The sequence below is a fragment of the Sus scrofa genome, chromosome X (genome assembly GCF_054392235.1).
Source record: "Sus scrofa isolate SSC_HxYL_T2T_F1_AM1 chromosome X, Sscrofa_HxYL_maternal_Yorkshire_Landrace_v2.0, whole genome shotgun sequence".
NCBI lineage: Eukaryota > Metazoa > Chordata > Mammalia > Artiodactyla > Suidae > Sus > Sus scrofa.
Window position 1 is genome coordinate 9,373,190 of NC_139401.1, and position 15,724 is coordinate 9,388,913.

The 15,724-nt window shown below is 53.7% G+C and overlaps 1 protein-coding gene and 1 pseudogene across 7 annotated transcripts in view; one reads left to right on the top strand and one right to left on the bottom strand.

Moving 5' to 3' along the window:
- The window catches only part of TBL1X (transducin beta like 1 X-linked), a 245,118-nt gene that overhangs the window by 61,042 nt on the left and 168,352 nt on the right, over positions 1-15,724 (top strand). The gene's annotated exons all lie outside the window — the stretch shown is intronic.
- LOC146394460 (BLOC-1-related complex subunit 5 pseudogene) lies at positions 5,643-14,389 on the bottom strand (annotated as a pseudogene). 3 transcript variants are annotated; one of them, XR_014835032.1, is made up of 2 exons: positions 11,205-14,389; positions 5,643-7,701 (listed from the first exon to the last, which is right to left on the bottom strand). The product of XR_014835032.1 is annotated as a BLOC-1-related complex subunit 5 pseudogene, transcript variant X1 (transcript). The 3 variants fall into 3 exon arrangements; XR_014835034.1 differs by lacking the exon at positions 5,643-7,701 and adding an exon at positions 7,709-8,556; XR_014835033.1 differs by lacking the exon at positions 5,643-7,701 and adding an exon at positions 8,913-9,767 and having other exon boundaries at positions 11,133-14,389.

Consider the following 15,724-nt stretch of genomic DNA (forward strand, 5'->3'; position numbering starts at 1 on the left):
ATACAGGGCCAGGCCTTGCTGAGTCTGCAGCGGGAGGATGGGCACACCTGCCCTGCTCATGGCTGTGGGGGAACTAGAAATAGTTGCACTGTAAACTAGAAATACCAAGGTTGGCACAGATGCAAGGTCAGTGGGTTTGTTTTTTTTTTTTTAATGAGAATAATTCGAACTTGTATTAAAGTGTCAAGAGTGACTTGACTGGATGTTTCGTTGAAGGCGAGGAGTAGCCAGAGCAGCTGGTGTCAGAGCAGCATAACTCAGTTCAAGCCAATATGGATTCCGTTCTTTTCCTCCAACTTTGTGTGTTGAAACATTTCAAACTCGTGGAAAACGTACAGAATGCATCCATCCGTTGTTAGCGTTTTGCCAGCCTTGCTTCCTCTGTCCAGCAGTAGCTGTTTTCTGTCCTTTGCGCTCTTTCCCTCCCCTCTGCCCCCGCTCCTCTCCCCGCCCTCCTCTTTCTCTTTTCCCGAACCTTTGGAGAGTAAGGATGTTTTTGCAAATAAAAACCTTTACGTGGTCCTAGAGTTGACACTGTCCTCGAAGGGCCCCTTTGCATCGTCGCACCCACACCCTCTTCACGTCCCCGCTTCAGTCCGTCGTGACTTTCCGCTTCTTTGCACGTGTTGAATGTTTCAAAAGCCCCGCCTCCCAAGATCTCTGGATGATTCTTACCTTGGCATAAACAGAATGTCCCCTTTTCAAGTCGGGGTGGTTGTGGGACGGATCACACAGAAGTGGGAAAGTTTGGGAGCGTTGGCAAGAGCCCACGGGGGAGTTCTCATCCCTGGGGTCTTAGGCTCTATGCAGAGTGGAAGCAGAGGAGCGGGGGTTGCCCTTGGTACCTGGAGACAGATTTTGCGAGACCTGTCGATGAGATGTATTTTAAACTGTCAAACGTCTGCTCCGGTTGGGCGTACGTCTCGTAAAATCACTGGCCGAATTGTGGACGCATCTCATTTTTTTTTTTTTTTTTTTTTTGGTCTTTTTGCTATTTCTTTGGGCCGCTCCCGCGGCATATGGAGGTTCCCAGGCTAGGGGTCGAATCGGAGCTGTAGCCACTGGCCTACACCAGAGCCACAGCAATTCGGGATCCGAGCCGCGTCTACAACCTACACCACAGCTCACGGCAACGCCGGATCGTTAACCCACTGAGCAAGGGCAGGGACCGAACCCGCAACTTCATGGTTCCTAGTCGGATTCGTTAACCACTGCGCCACGACGGGAACTCCGGACGCATCTCATTTTAACATCAAATGTTTCATTGTTTATTAAGCTGGTTTGTAGGACTTTTAGGGCTCTTTTGATATTACAAGGGTTCCTCCAGTGACTCAGTGAAAAGCTATACAACTAGGAGCATTTGCGACCACTCGATATTCACAACTATGTGTGTGTGACACATCAAAGAAGGTGTCACAAATTAGTGACGTTTTGAGACACATAATGTGGGGTCAGCAGTGTCGTTTGTATAAAAAATACCCCGCCTGGAGTTCCCACTGTGGCTCAGCAGGTTAAGAACCCCCCACACAGTGTCTGTGAGGATGTGGTTTCAATCCCTGGCCTCCTTCAGTGGGTTAAGGATCCAGCATGGCCACAAGCTTCAGTGTAGGTCGCAGGTGCAGCTTGGATCTGATGTTCCTGTGGCTGTGGTGTAGGCGGGCGGATGCAGCTCCCATTCAACACTTAGCCTGGGAATGTCCACATGCTGCAGTTGTAGCTGTAAAAGGGGAAAAACATACCATGCCTTCTTTAAAAATAATTTTTATTATGCTTGATTTACAGCATTCTGTCAATTTCTGCTGTACAGTAAAGTGACCCAGTCATTCATTGATTCATACATGTAAATATCTATTCCTTTTATCACATTATCCTCCATCATGCTCCATCACAGTCGTCAGTGATACAGTTCCCTGTGCTGGACAGCTGGATCTTGTTGCCTTTCATCAGACTATGTCTGCTTCTTAACCTGCTGAGCCACAGGCCTTTCTCTTGCTGAAAGAGAGCAGTTGCCCTATAGAAACCTTTGTTTGTTTTTTTGTCTTTTTAGGGCTCCACCCGCGGCATGTGGAGGTTCCCTGGCCAGGGGTGGAATCAGAGCTGCAGCTGCCGGCCACAGCCACAGCCACAGCAACACCGGATCCTTAACCCGCTGAGCGAGGCCAGGGATCGAACCTGTGTCCTCATGGATACTAGCCGGGTTCTTAACCCACTGCGCCACAATGGGAACTCCCCTATGTGAATTTTTTTTTTTTAGCATAGACAACACAGGGTTTGGGGCTTCAAAAGCCCTTTTCCTCCCCGATGCCCACGTCCGGATTTCCCTCTGTTGTCTCTGCCTGTTGCTGCTTGAGCAGCCTCCTGTCTTCTCCCCAGGCCTGGAGCCGGGCCAGCAAACGCTGCCCCCAGGAGGGGCCCTGTCCTGCCTGCGATCCTCTGTGACAGGGGTCGCAAACGGCAGCCCCCAGGCCAAGCCCGCGCACTGCCTGTTTTTGTACAGCCTTCCAGCTGAGAACGGCTCTGAGATTTGTAAGTGATGGAGGGAAAACATCACAGGAATATGTCATGACACATGAAAATGATATGAAGTTCAAAGTTGGGTGTTCCTAAAATTTTGAATTTTGTCGATGAAAATTTGGGGACATTTGTTTTGTCTCCTGTTATATCATCTCTAGATCACATTTTCAATGTTGCCTTTTGTCTCACCAAGATAAACATATTTCCTGTCTGGCCCTTTCCGGAAAGAGTCCACCAACTCCAGCTCTGTGAAATCAGACCTTCCAAACGGATGCTGGGGGATGGCGCTTCCCAAGCTGTTTTAAAAGCCACCCGAATTCTTATGTTTTGTGGCTGAAATAAGGGATGGCTCGCTTCCTTCTGTCGCAAGCAGGACTTCTGTGGATGGGAGTTCTGCCTACCTTGGGCTCACCCTGCAGAAATTTTTTTGTGCTGCCTTCACCCGCAGTGGTTTCTGAGCCCGAGGAGGGGTATGTGTGTGCGTGGGTGTGTGTGGGGGTGTGTGTTTGTGTGTGTGCGCACGCGCACACGCTGAGGGCTCAGATGTGACGTGGACACCTCACGGCCTGGACTTAGTCGTGTGTAACAGTTAATTCCCTCTGGAACTTTGGAGAGAAAGAATACGGGTTGGCTCCCCTCTGCTCAGGTGCTCAAAGCCGTGTGAAGGATGCTCTCAGCCCACAGCAAGGGGTGAAGCCTGGAGGCGGGGAGGCAGCAGATCAGAGAGTGTTGCCAGGATTCAGGACACGGTGGGCATTGCGTGGTGCAGTCCCTCAGGCCGTGCCCACCTGGAATAGGGGGCTTAGAAATCACTCAGAGTGTAGTTCTCTGGCGCAGCGCTAACCAACCCGACGAGTATCCACGAGGACAAGGGTTCGATCCCTGGCCTTGCTCGGCGGGTTAAAGGATCCGGCATTGCCGTGGGCTGTGGTGTAGGTCGCAGATGGGGCTCTCAGATCCTGCGTGGCTGTGGCTGTGGCTGTGGCCGGCAGCTGCAGCTCCGATTAGAGCCCCAGCCTGGGAACTTCCATATGCCACCGGTGCGGCCCTAAAAATCAAAAAAAAAAAAAAAAAAAAAAAAAAGAAAAAGAAAAAGAAAAGAAAAGAAGAGAAATTACTCAGAGCCTCTTCATGTCTGATCCCAGTTGTTTTCAAAAAGAGCCATGGGCTTGAGGTCCCTGAATCCCTCCTCTCGCCTCCGATCCTGCCCCAAAGCCCTGTGCCGTTGGGGCGGGGGCGGGGGGGGGGAATCGCCAGATGAAAGCATGGAAAAACTTACTGTTAAAAAGAGAAAATAGGAGCTCCGACGTTCACTTTATCTCCAGCCATCCTTTTGATTCTTTGTCCACCTGCCAGATGACAATAAGCGGTAATTGGGAGGTGATAGTGATGTAACCTACAAACATCTCGGCCGCACCGGGAGGAGAGAATCTGGGCGCGTGCAGGACCGGCTCCCGCGCTCTCTCCCTGATCGCGGGCTTCGGGGTAAGACTCATGAAAGAGAGCAATTTTGATTTTTGTTAGACTCTTCAAAACCACCTCAGGAAATAGCTGGGGTTTTTTTGTTTTGTTTTTTTTTAACGTGGAAAAATGACTTCTACAGATTTCCTCTGTAGGAACTTCCATTTGGGTCTTTTTAAAGGAATGTAGGTCAGCAAAGTGTAATGCGGGATTTGTTGCATTTCTCAGACCTTCCGAAGAAAGATAATTTGGGGTGTAATTCGTAATAATCTGGGAAAGTGGATTGCTCTGGTTTCAAGGACCGCGTCTGCTTTAAATAATCAGGCCACCCTCTTCCCAGGGGCGTCCCCCAGGGATCATCTGGCAACGTCTGGAGATGCTTGTGGTTGTCCCACGTGGCCTTCAGGAGGAACGGTTTTGCCTTCTGGTGGGTGGAGACCGGGATGCTGGCAGACGTCTGACAGGTGCCCGACACCTGCCACCCGGAGGCATGACCTGCCCAAGTGGTACGAGTGACGAGGTTGCGAAGCTCAGCTCTTGGGACTTCGCGTCATGAGTTTTTAACGTTAAAGATCCTATATGCACAGACACACGTACACATGTGCACAGGCCCCGATGTCTGGTTTTAAAATGAATACCCGACATCCCCCAGGGGACTGTGACATCCCGTACGCCGCCGTATGGATCTCATTGGTGGTGTTGCTGGCCGTGACCTCAGACCAAAGGTCTCTTTTGTTCTTCTGCTCAAGGGTCCAAAGGAGAGCTGATTTCCTATTTTCAAAATGTGCTTTACAGCATTCTGATTTTTTCTTTTTCCTTTCCTTTCTTTTTTTTATTTGTTTTTGGTCTTTTTAGGGCCACACTCATGGCATATGGAGGGTCCCAGGCTAACAGTCACGTTGGAGCTGCAGCTGCCGGCCTGTGCCACAGCCACAGCAATGCCAGATCCTTAACCCACTGAGCGAGGCCAGGGATCGAACCTGCATCCTCGTGGATACTAGTCATATTCGTTTCCGCAGAGCCATGATGGGAACTTCCTTCCTTCCTTCCTTCCTTTCTCTCTCTCTCTCTCTTTCTTTCTCTTTTGTTTCTTTTCTTCTTTTTGTCCACCCCCTTGGCACATAGAGTTCCTGGGACAGGGATCAGATCCGAACCTCAGTTGTGACCGAAGCTGCAGCTGTAGCAATGCCAGATCCTTAATCTGTTATGCTGGGTTGGGGATCTAACCTGCGTCCCAGCCCTCCCACCAAAGCTAATCCCATTTCGCCACTGGGAAACTCCCGTATTTTCTTTTTTTGTTGGGCGGGGGGGGCACACCCATGGCATATGGAGGTTCCCAGGCTACGGGTTGAATCAGAGCTGTAGCTGCTGGCCTACACCACAGCTCATGGCAATGCCAGATCCTTAACCCACTGAGCAAGGCCAGGGATCGAACCTGCGTCCTCATGGATACTAGTCAGATTTGTTTCTGCTGAGCCATGACGGGAACTCCCCGTGTTTTCTTTTCTTTTATATTTTCGAAATGTGGTTTACAGTGTTTGAATTCCTTCCTTCCTTCCTTTCTTGCCTTGCCCCTGGCATGTGGCAGCTCCCAGGCGAGGGATCAAACCTGTGTCAGCAGCTACCTGAGCCTCTGCAGTGACAACGCTGGATCCCTACCCCACTGTGCATTCCCTCCCGAACTGTAATTTTTAGTGTGGCACATTTCAGCAGCATTTTCTCCTGCACACAGAGGGTGGTTACGTTGCATGCTCTCCTTTACCACTTCCTGTTGCAAAAGCAGAGTAGGGGGGATCTTAGGCAAACATACTGTAAATGTGGAGGAAGGAGAGTCTTGGCACATGGTCTTTTTGGGACATGCTTGTGTTCCAAAGTGTTTATGGCGTGCACACAGGCTCCTTCTCCACCGTGGAGGTTGAGGATGTGGCTTCATGGTGCCCACCTTTCAGAAGACCCTGCTGTGCCAGGAGCTCAGCTGGCCTGCCGTCTAGGGAACGAGCAGAGTCGCTCCCCTCGAGAACCTCTGCCCTGCAGAGAGGCGAGCCAGGTGCTGGTGGCCCCCGTCGCAGGGGGCAGAGCTGGGATGAAGGGGTGGTGGTGCCAGGCGCCGGGAGGGACGTGCCGGGTGCTGGGAGGGATGAGGGCAGAGATGAGGCTGTGGGCCTGAGGAGGGCCGGGCTGCTGTCGTGCAGAGCGAGGCCCAGCTGGCCCATGGTCCTCAGTGGGGCCTCCCTTTGGGGCTCTTGACCTCCTGCTTGTATTTCTCTTGGCTTCGAGGTCATACCTTCCGGTTTGGGTGTTTTAGGAAAAAAGAGACAGAGGCGTTTGGGGCCGAGGAAGGGAGCCGGCCGCACGGCATGGCCTTTGCATGCAGAGGGAGAGGGCTGGGTCGAGGGCTCCGCTGCCGCCCCCCCCCCCCCCCCCCCCCGCCGGCTCTGTGATCTTGCGAGAAGCATCCGGCCTCAGGCGATTTGCCTGTGATTTGGGGGTAATCGGAGGAGGTCCGGGTCAGAGCTCAGGAAGCGTGTGCTTTCTGAGGTCAGGCCCCCGGGAGCAGGAGCTGGCAGGCTGGCCCTGTCTTCTGGGGCTTCTGTCACTCCAGCAGGAACTGTGACATTTCCAAGGCGGAGCCCGGGCCTGCCTGCCGGCCCCTAGACCACAGTTCCTGTGCGCGGGAGGTGGAGGCCAGAGGCCTCTTGAGCTCAGGGTCCAAAGACTGGTGGAAGTGCATGGATTTGCCTACTGCCAAGAGCTGCCGCCACCACCGGTCAAGGCTGTCAAAATGCACAGCACTGTTTCCAGCTCTGGCCCTGCCACCACCGCGTCACCCTCCTGTCATGTCTCACAGACCAGATTCAATTCACTTTTCTCAGCCTCGTCTGCCATACTCGTGGTAGCAGAGTGATGGCCCTCGGAAGGTGTCCGGGCCTGATCCTAGAGCCTGTGCACGACGACCTCGGGGCAGAAGGGACTTGGGGGTGTGAGGCCAGGACCTTGAGGCAGCGAGGTGGCCCGCTCGAGTCCAGAGCCACCACAGAGGAGGAGGCGGTCAGAGGGGGAGAGGAGATGGGTGCAGCGAAACAGGGGTCGGAGTGAGGCTCAGAAACTGGGCAAGGTCAGGACCTGATTCTGCCCTGGAGCCTGGGGGAGCACAGCCCTGGGACCCGTTGTCGACGCCTGACTTCCGGAACCACAGCGGGAGACATGAGAGCAGCCGAGTCTGTGGTCGTCCGCTCCGGCAGCATTGGGGAACCCGGGCGGGGGATGGCACGGGCCAGGCGCTGAGGTCAGGAGCTGCATTTGCAGGGACAAGGGGAGGCTCAGCTGGGGACTGGGTGAAGGTCAGAGCCCGGGACTTGTGTCTCCACCTGCTTCCTCCCCGTTGCGGTGAGACCTACAGCCCGGGTGGGTTGTCGGTTTCACGGATCCTAGTTGAGCCCCTGGGATATGCGTTGCCAGGAGTCACCACCTTGGGCTGTGATCCCTTGCAGAACCTGGGAGCATAAGAGCCTGACAAAATTCTGATTCTGTTATGATGGTTCAGTCCAAAATAGAAGAAGGGCATTTTCACAAAAATGAGCTGGAAGTAGACTTCCCGTCATGGCTCAGTGGTAACAAACCCGACTAGTGTCCATGAGGACTCGGGTTCAATCCCCGGCCTTGCACAGCAGGTTAAGGATCCTGTAGCTGTGATGTAGTCTGGTGGCTGCAGCTCGGATTCGATCCCTAGTCTGGGAACCTCCACAGGCCGTGGGTGTGGCCCTAAAAAAAAAGGCTGAAAGTCCATGAGTTCCGTATGTCTTCTCTGTGAAGCGCTGAACTTTATGCCGCCTGGGAAAAGCTCTACATTGGCTCCTGGGCAGTTTTTAAAACGATACTTCACTGTCATTCTGGAAGCTTTTGTCATGTATGCCAACAGAAAATTAAATTTCTTAATCCATTTATATTGACTTTAAAATCCACTTAAGCCAAGGCTTCAGGTGGTAGGATTCTTGAGTCCTAATAAGCAGATATTCTGGTGAGTTTCATCTTCTGGATTCTGTTGTGACTAAAACAAATGTTTTCCATATTTCAGTTTTCATCTCCAACCAGTTGAAAATCATGATATGTCTAAATATGTCTTGGTGCAATAACATGTATTGTTCAGGTGTAATTTGAATGAGAAAGCTTCTCCATAGGCCTCTTACCAACTTAAATTATGCAATCATGTCTTTGACATGAGAGGCAGTGCACTTATTCAAATCCTTTGTATCAACAAATGAAGAGGTTTCACTTTTTTTAAAAAAAAATTGGAGTCTATAGATTTTTGATTGTATGATAACAGCGTAACTATTTTTTTGAACATTTATGCACATACACCTGGATAATCTTTGCTTTAAGGATCTCCAAGAGGCTTTCAACAAAATAGCTTTATTGAGGCATAATTGACATACCAAAATTCTCCTGTTGAAAACAGACAATACAATTCAGTGATTTTTTTTTTTTTAAGTAAATTTACAGGGTTGTGCGGACATGTCTACAAGACCGTTTTAGAAGCTGTATCGCCCCAAAAAAGCGCTTGTGCTTGCTGGCCGTCCTCCCCTCCCCGGGACGCCCGTGATAGCCACGGATCTGTTCTGTGTCTCTGTGGATTTGCCTGTTCTGGACATTTCAGATTCATGGCATCACACAGTATGTGTCTTTGGCGGGCTGACCCCTTTGGGTTAGTGTCATGCTTTCATGCATGGCCCATCCATGGAGTAGCCTCGACCGACACTTCCCTCTTTCTGAATGATGATGTTGTGGGCATATGGCTTCGCCCGTCCTCCGTATGTTGCTGGGCAGGTGGGCTGTTCCCCCGTTGGGGCTTTTAGGAAGATGCTGCTGTGAACATTTGTCCACAGGGTTTGGTTTGGTTTTGTCTTTCTTTTGAAGACCGCACCCACAGCACATGGAGGTTCCCAGGCTAGGGGTCGAATCGGCGCTGTCGCCACCGTCCTGCACCACAGCCACAGCCACAGCCACGCCAGATCCGAGCCGCGTCTGTGACCTACCCCACTGCTCACGGCAACGCTGGATCCTTAACCCACGGAGCAAGGCCAGGGATCGAACTCGCAACCTCATGGTTTCCAGTCGGATTGGTTTCCCCTGAGCCACGACGGGAACTCCCTGTGCGCAGGTTTTGTGTAGACATGTGGTTTCATGTCCCTTGGGTGGCACTGCTGGGCCGTCTGTAGCTCCGGGTTTCTCTTTCTGAGGAACCGTAAGACAGTTTTCCAGAGGGGCTGTGTTGTTGTCTGCTCCTGCCCCAAACGTCAGAGGGTTTTGGCTTCTCCACGTCCTCAGCAGCGCGGGTCGCCGTCTCTCCGAGAGCTTCCCGAAGCGGTTAGAAGGCCGGGAGTGGTGCCTGCTGAGCAGGAACAGAAGGATGCTCATCGTGTGGAGCCCCGAGGACTTGAAGAGAGGCCCCGGGCGGGTCTTCTCTGTGTCTGCAGTGCGGTGAGCATCTCGCACAGCTTGCTCTGTCCGGGTGGGTGAGTCAGGGCGTTCACCACTGACTCTCAGCAGAGAAAGGACCCCGTGCGCTGACACCCCACCCCGACCCGGGCCTGTGCGACCCGGGGCTCGGATGCAGAGGGCGAGTCTGGTCCTGGTTTCAGGTACGGGTGGGTTTATCCTGAGGACCCCAGTTCCCACACTGAGCTCCCTCCTCACTGTTTGTTTGTTCCCCTTCTTAGGGGCATATCCACGGCCTAGGGACGTTCCCAGACCAGGGAGCTGCAGCCACAGGCCTGCACCACAGCCACAGCAATGCAGGATCCAAGCCGCGTCTGCGACCTACACCACAGCTCATGGCAACAGCATCCTTAACCCACAGAGCAGGGCCAGGGAGCGAACCTGCATCCTCCTGGATACTAGTCGGGTTTGCTGCCGCTGAGCCACAATGGGCACGCCTCTGCTCCTTGCTTTTGGTCCTGCATGCCTGAAGCCCCTGCTGAAAGGCGCGCTTGGATTCTCGAGGGAGAGTGCAGGTTTTCAGAACAGAGTCCTCATCAGGCAGTAGGCGGCACAGCCGTCGGACACGGAACCTGGCCCCGTGGGGGCCGCAGGATGCTGGAGCCAGACGCAGAGGAGAGTGAGGCCCTCCTGGCCCGAGTGAGCCAGGCCCTTTGAGCAGCGCAGAGCATGAGCAGCCCCCCACCCCCAATCCCGCCCCGTGTGACAGGTGTCCTGCCTCCAGGCAGCTCGGTTCGGCAGCTTGTCATTTGCGATGCTGTGGGGACCACGCTGGATGGCAGTGTAAGCTGCATGATGCCCGGGACTCTCCCTCAGAGGGATGGCTCGGTGTGCTTCTGCGGTGGGATGGATACGGACGGGGGGAGCTCGTCTTCGGCAAGCAGGAGGCTGGATTCCGTTCCTCGGGCTTCTGTGAGTGCAACACACGACTGCAAACACAGTGGCTTAACCCGACCTCCATTTATGATCTCGCAGCCTGTGGATCACAGGTCTGCCTGGATCAAAATTGTCTGCAGGGACACCTTATTTTCTGGAGGCTCCAGGGGAGAGAACGCCTTTGGGTTGGTTTTTGTTTCAAGTTGCCTTTTCCATTTCTCCAGGCCACCTGCGCGGCTTGGCTCCTGGCTCCTTCTTCCTCTGTCCACGCCAGCCACGGCGAGTCTTTCCCACGTCCCCTTGCTGTGACCCTGGCTGTCCTGAAACCCTCCTCTCCATTTAAAGGACTCCCCTGCAGCTTGGGGCTACCTGTGCAACCCAGCACGACTTCTTTTTTGTGCGCTTAGGCCAGCAAACTGCATTCCAGTTGTACTTCTCATTGCCCTGTGCCGTGGGACCCACCACACTCACGGGCTCTCAGGGTAAGGATCGGCACAACCTGGGTAGGGGTGGCATTATTCGGCTACCAAGGGTAGCTTTGGTTACAGTATGTTAATCATTTATTCTTTTTCGGGGGGGGGGTGTGTGTTGAATTAGTTCTTTATGTTTACAATCCAGAGAGCCTACTGAGAGAAATTTAATGAAGAGAAATTTCAAAAACCACAGACCTGCACCGTTGTGGTGCAGTGGAAATGAATCTGACTAGGAACCAGGAGGTTGTGGGTTTGATCCCTGGCCTCGCTGAGCAGGTTAAGGATCCGGCGTTGCTGTGAGCTGTGGTGTAGGTCGCAGACGCGGCTCAGATCCCGTGTTGCTGTGGCTGTGGTGTAGGCCAGCGGCTGTAGCTCCGATTGGACCCCTAGCCTGGGAACCTCCATATGCCACCAGTGCAAGAAACAAACAAAAAAAAGCAACCCCACAGAGCTTCTTAAAATATTTTCCCCTTCACATTTTTACTCTGCAAGCTAAGACTAGGTAATATATACTGTCAATTAAAAAAAAATAAAATAAACGAAACGAAATAAAAATAATTCCCAAGGCCGAGTTTTGTAAAGAATTCCTAACTGTTCAAATGTTCTCCCTTCAGGACCTCTGAGCAGGGTTTGTTGGCTTTGCTGGGTGGCGGGCAGGGGTGGCCCATGAGGGCAGGGCTGGGCCTCATGGGTCTCCAGGGCGGCCTCACCGCTTCCCGTGCCCTCAGGAGTTGTCAGCGCCTCCTGCGGCCTTTGATCACCTCCCGTGACTCTGGTTCCAGGTCCCGGGACCCTGGCAGTGCTGATGGGTGTCCATAGCTGGTGGGGCAGGGCAGCTGGAGCCTGAGCTCCCGCTGGGTCTTCATGCTGAAGGGCTCCAGGTGTTGGGCCTCAGCCGGCAGGCTGTGGACCCACTCCAGCAGCCGCACTGTCTGGCGGTTGCCCATCTGGATGCGGTGCAGGGTGGCCAGCATCTCGCTGGCCCTCTGGATGTGCTCCGCGTATTTGGCGTATCTTTTCTGGCGCCCCTGTTTGAGGCTGAAGTGAGTTTCTGCGGACAGATCCATCTCTCTGCTTCACTTAACCAAAGCGTTCCGGTCCGAGGCCACGGCCTCTGCGCCCTGATCCTCGTAGTGGAGGCGGAGCTGCAGCACCTGCTGAGGATCCAGTTTCTCCAGTTGGGTGTTTGTTGGGGACGTCTGGCCCCTCAGGAGCCCTTCCCCAAGCGGCTGGAAGGCTGGCATCTCTGGGACCTCGATGGCATGAGGATTGTTGCTGGTGTTCCGTGAGGCCTGGGCACCCCGAGCTGCAAGCCCAGTACCATCCGTCTTGGCTCTGTGCTTAGCTGGAGAGGGGCCGTCGCTCAGGCACGCAGCTTGCTCCTTCAGGGACGCCAGTTTAATAATTGTGTGTGTGTGTGTTTTAGGGCCGCATCTGTGGCACATGGGGGTTCCCAGGCTAGGTGTCAAATTGGAACTGTAGCCACTGGCCTACACTAGAGCCACAGCAACGCCAGGTCCGTGCCTCCTCTGTGACCTACACTACACAGCTTACGGGAGCTCGGGATCCTTAACCCACTGAGCGGGGCCAGGGATTGAACCTGCGTCCTCATGGATACTAGGCAGATTGGTTTCCGCTGAGCCACAGTGGGAACTCCGTATCACTTTATTCTTGACGTGAGATTAGCCCCCTGCTTTTCTGGCTGCGGAGGAAGCAGTAGTTCCATCAGCACTGCAGGGTCTCGGGTTTGTCTTCTGGAGCAGCCATGTCCTCCAGCACGTGTTTTCAAGGGATGAGCTAGGAAGATTGATGGATCCCTCTGCAGGCGGAAAGAGCAGGCAGAGGGTCATTGTGTGCTTTCATCCAGAGGCCAGGGCACCCGCGAGGGGAGTGGCAGCGGGACTGGGACAGGGGTAAGGTTAGGGACGCCCTGGGGCTGAAATGATAGGCCCAGGCGCCTGATGCATGGGCTCTTGGTTAGGGCTGAGCATGAAGGAGCCCTGGGTGGGAGCCGCGGAGCTGTGGGCCTGGCTGTGAAGGGTCACAACGGGTGAAGGTGTTGCTGTCCTGAAGTGAAGGTCGTTTAGCTCAGGACCTTCTTCCTGAAATTCTCAGGTCCCCTTTGTGGAACAGTTTTACTGCCAGGTGTTTTGTAGAGACCTGTCTGGAAGCCTGGACGTTTGTTGATTGACACGCCAGCTACCTTTCCTGTGACGTGCGTTCCACTCGTCTGCAGAGACTTGTAAACCTGACCGTGATCCACAGACACAGAAATCATTTCAAAGGCATCGCTGAATTTACCGCCCGGATGTAGTCTTGCCATTCGTTGTTTTTCGCTGAAACAAGGAATGAAGTACAGCTTTCTCTTTGTCACATAGGTGGTCCACAAAAGTTTTTGACCCTTGAAAGATGGTTCTCCTTGTTTTATTGCGGCCTCACTTACCCTAGCAAGGACTCGAATACGATGGTGAAAGCTCAGAGTGTGATCTGGCCCCAGGCCCTGGGTTCCTAGGCAACCATGATAAGGGATGCGGTACAAGGGGTCTACTTACTGGCACCAAATATGTTTCCAGGCAGGCACTCTACTGGGTTTCTGCGACCCCAAGAGACCCGCAGCCCAGCTGGGACTTGGAGCCCTTCGGAGGCGTACCCTGGGGGTGCGCCAGGCTGTTGGGAGATCTGTACGCTGCCACCACATTGTCCTTCCACTTGTGGATTTGTTCTCCGTAGCTGTGCTTTGGTGCGGTTCTGTGATCCAACACTGCCGGCTGTTTTAACAAGTGGCCCCGTGGAAATCTGGTGGGGAGCATTCACGGAGGAGAGAGCGGTGTGGCGGCCACGCTGTCCTCTCTGGCACCCCTGGGAGAAGTTTCCCCTGTGTATCCAAGTCTGGAAGCTGTATTTTGATACTTGTATCTTCTTCCTTTTGTGGCTACTGTGACTCAAGCATCTACTCATATTTGGGTCTTTGAATGGATGTCTAGGAAACTCAGAATCTGATTTCTGTCGCTCCCGTCCAACTGGTATAAGTTATAGCTGATGCCAGCTTTGGGTACAGTCATCACCTTTCAGCTTGATCTCATTTTTCCTACCTTTGTCTTCTCTTTGCCCTGGTTTACCCAGTTCGTTATTTTATTTTGCGCGCGCGCGTGTGTGTGTGTGTGTGTGTGTGTGTGTGTGTGTGTGTGTTTGGGACACACCTCAAATCGCTTCTTCTTTTCTTTTCCTGCGTGGGAAATCATTGAGCGTTTTACCGAATGAGAGCGCACGCTGGCTTCTTGGAAGTGGTTGGCTCACAATGGCTGTTGAATTCTGATGCTCTAGCGGCATCTTATTTTAATCTGGCTGCTTCCTGTTCAAGTCCATCGGGGCAAAGTGTGTGTCTAAATTTAGTACGAGGAGGACTCTTTCAAAAGCAGCGGAGGAGCGGACCCCAGTAAAACTTTCGAGGCCTTTCAAGCCTGAACATTCAGGTTCTTTAAAACAGGTTTGTGAAAGAAGATTCATAATAATTAATCAAGTTACCAAATCATTGTGTTTTGCTGGAAAAAAAAAAAAGTAAAAAAAAATCATGAATTCTTGGGATTAAAGATGCGCTGAATGGAACGGAAATTCTTTCATTCTTTCCATGAGGGCGGCAGAGCCGTTTCCTCCAAACTCGGTGGAGAAGCTGTGCCTCAGAGCCTTGGTCATGCTTCCCACATCTACGTGAAAGGCAGGAAATGAAGTCGAGCCTACGGACGTGGACGTGCTTGCAAGTCTCCCACTGAACACCTATAAGGAATTAGTGCACGAGGAATCGCTGATTCTCGATTTACGGGGTGGACGCTTCGGAATGACTTTTGGGGATCCGCTCAGGGCCCTGGCCGTCCCGTGTTCATAACAGCCCGTAGCCGCGCCTCGGATGCATCGCTTCGAGGGGCCAGGAGCTGCGCTGTGTGCTTCTCTCTGTTCCTCTCGACAGCCGGGGAGCGTGGGCGTCCTCCGTCCCATGTGTCCGGGAGAGGGGACGGAGAGCTCACAGGTTCTTGCCTGGGGCCACGCATGGACTTGGTGACGAGGCTGATGCCAGAACGTAGGGACTGCAGGGGCAAAAGCGCTTTCACCCAGTCCTTCGCCGAGTTCGCTGTGTGCCAGCGACGGCTCTGCCCTTTCTGTGCTGTGCAGCGTGGTGTCCACACCCAAGGTTGCTATAAGGGTCGCATGAGTTATCTGTGCCCTGTGTACAGGTGAGGCGCTGGAGGGACGGGGGGGCCTGGCCCGAGGATGCAGACAGCTGGCAAGCGTGGGTCATCACAGCCCTGCTGGCCCCGGCATCCGTGCTCGTCGCCGCCGCTGGGCCAGCTGCTTCCCGGCGAGAGTGACAGGACGCGGAGAGCCTAACGCCAGGCTCTGGCTCCGTTCTCGCCGTCACGATGGATCCAGAGGGCCGTGCCTGGAGGAAGCGCCTCTGGCAGCAAGGCGGGCCTGCCGTGGGGGGCTTGCGGAGAGGGCGAGACGGACAGCGGATGCAGACGTGCTGCGTGGGGTCTCAGAGGCACGAGGCTGGGGGATGTGAGACCAGTTAGGAGAGCGTGCTTCTCCCTGGCCCAAAGGTGGTGGGGTCGGGGGGCGCAGCAGGGCCAGGGCCTGGGGTGTTCCGGAGGCAGGTGTGGAGAGCTGCACAGAGGGTGCAAAACCGCAACAAATGGAAGCACGGAGGAATTATCTCAAGCATCTTTTCTGACCTCAAGGGCATGAAATCAACCTTGGAAAAAGAAATGAGTTCCCATTGTGGCTCAGCAGAAATGAACCTGACTAGGGTCCATGAGGTCGCAGGGTCGATCCCTAGCATGGCTCAGTGGGGTCAGGATCCCGGTGGCTGTGGCTGTGATGTAGGTTGCAGCTGTGGCGATTCTATGGAG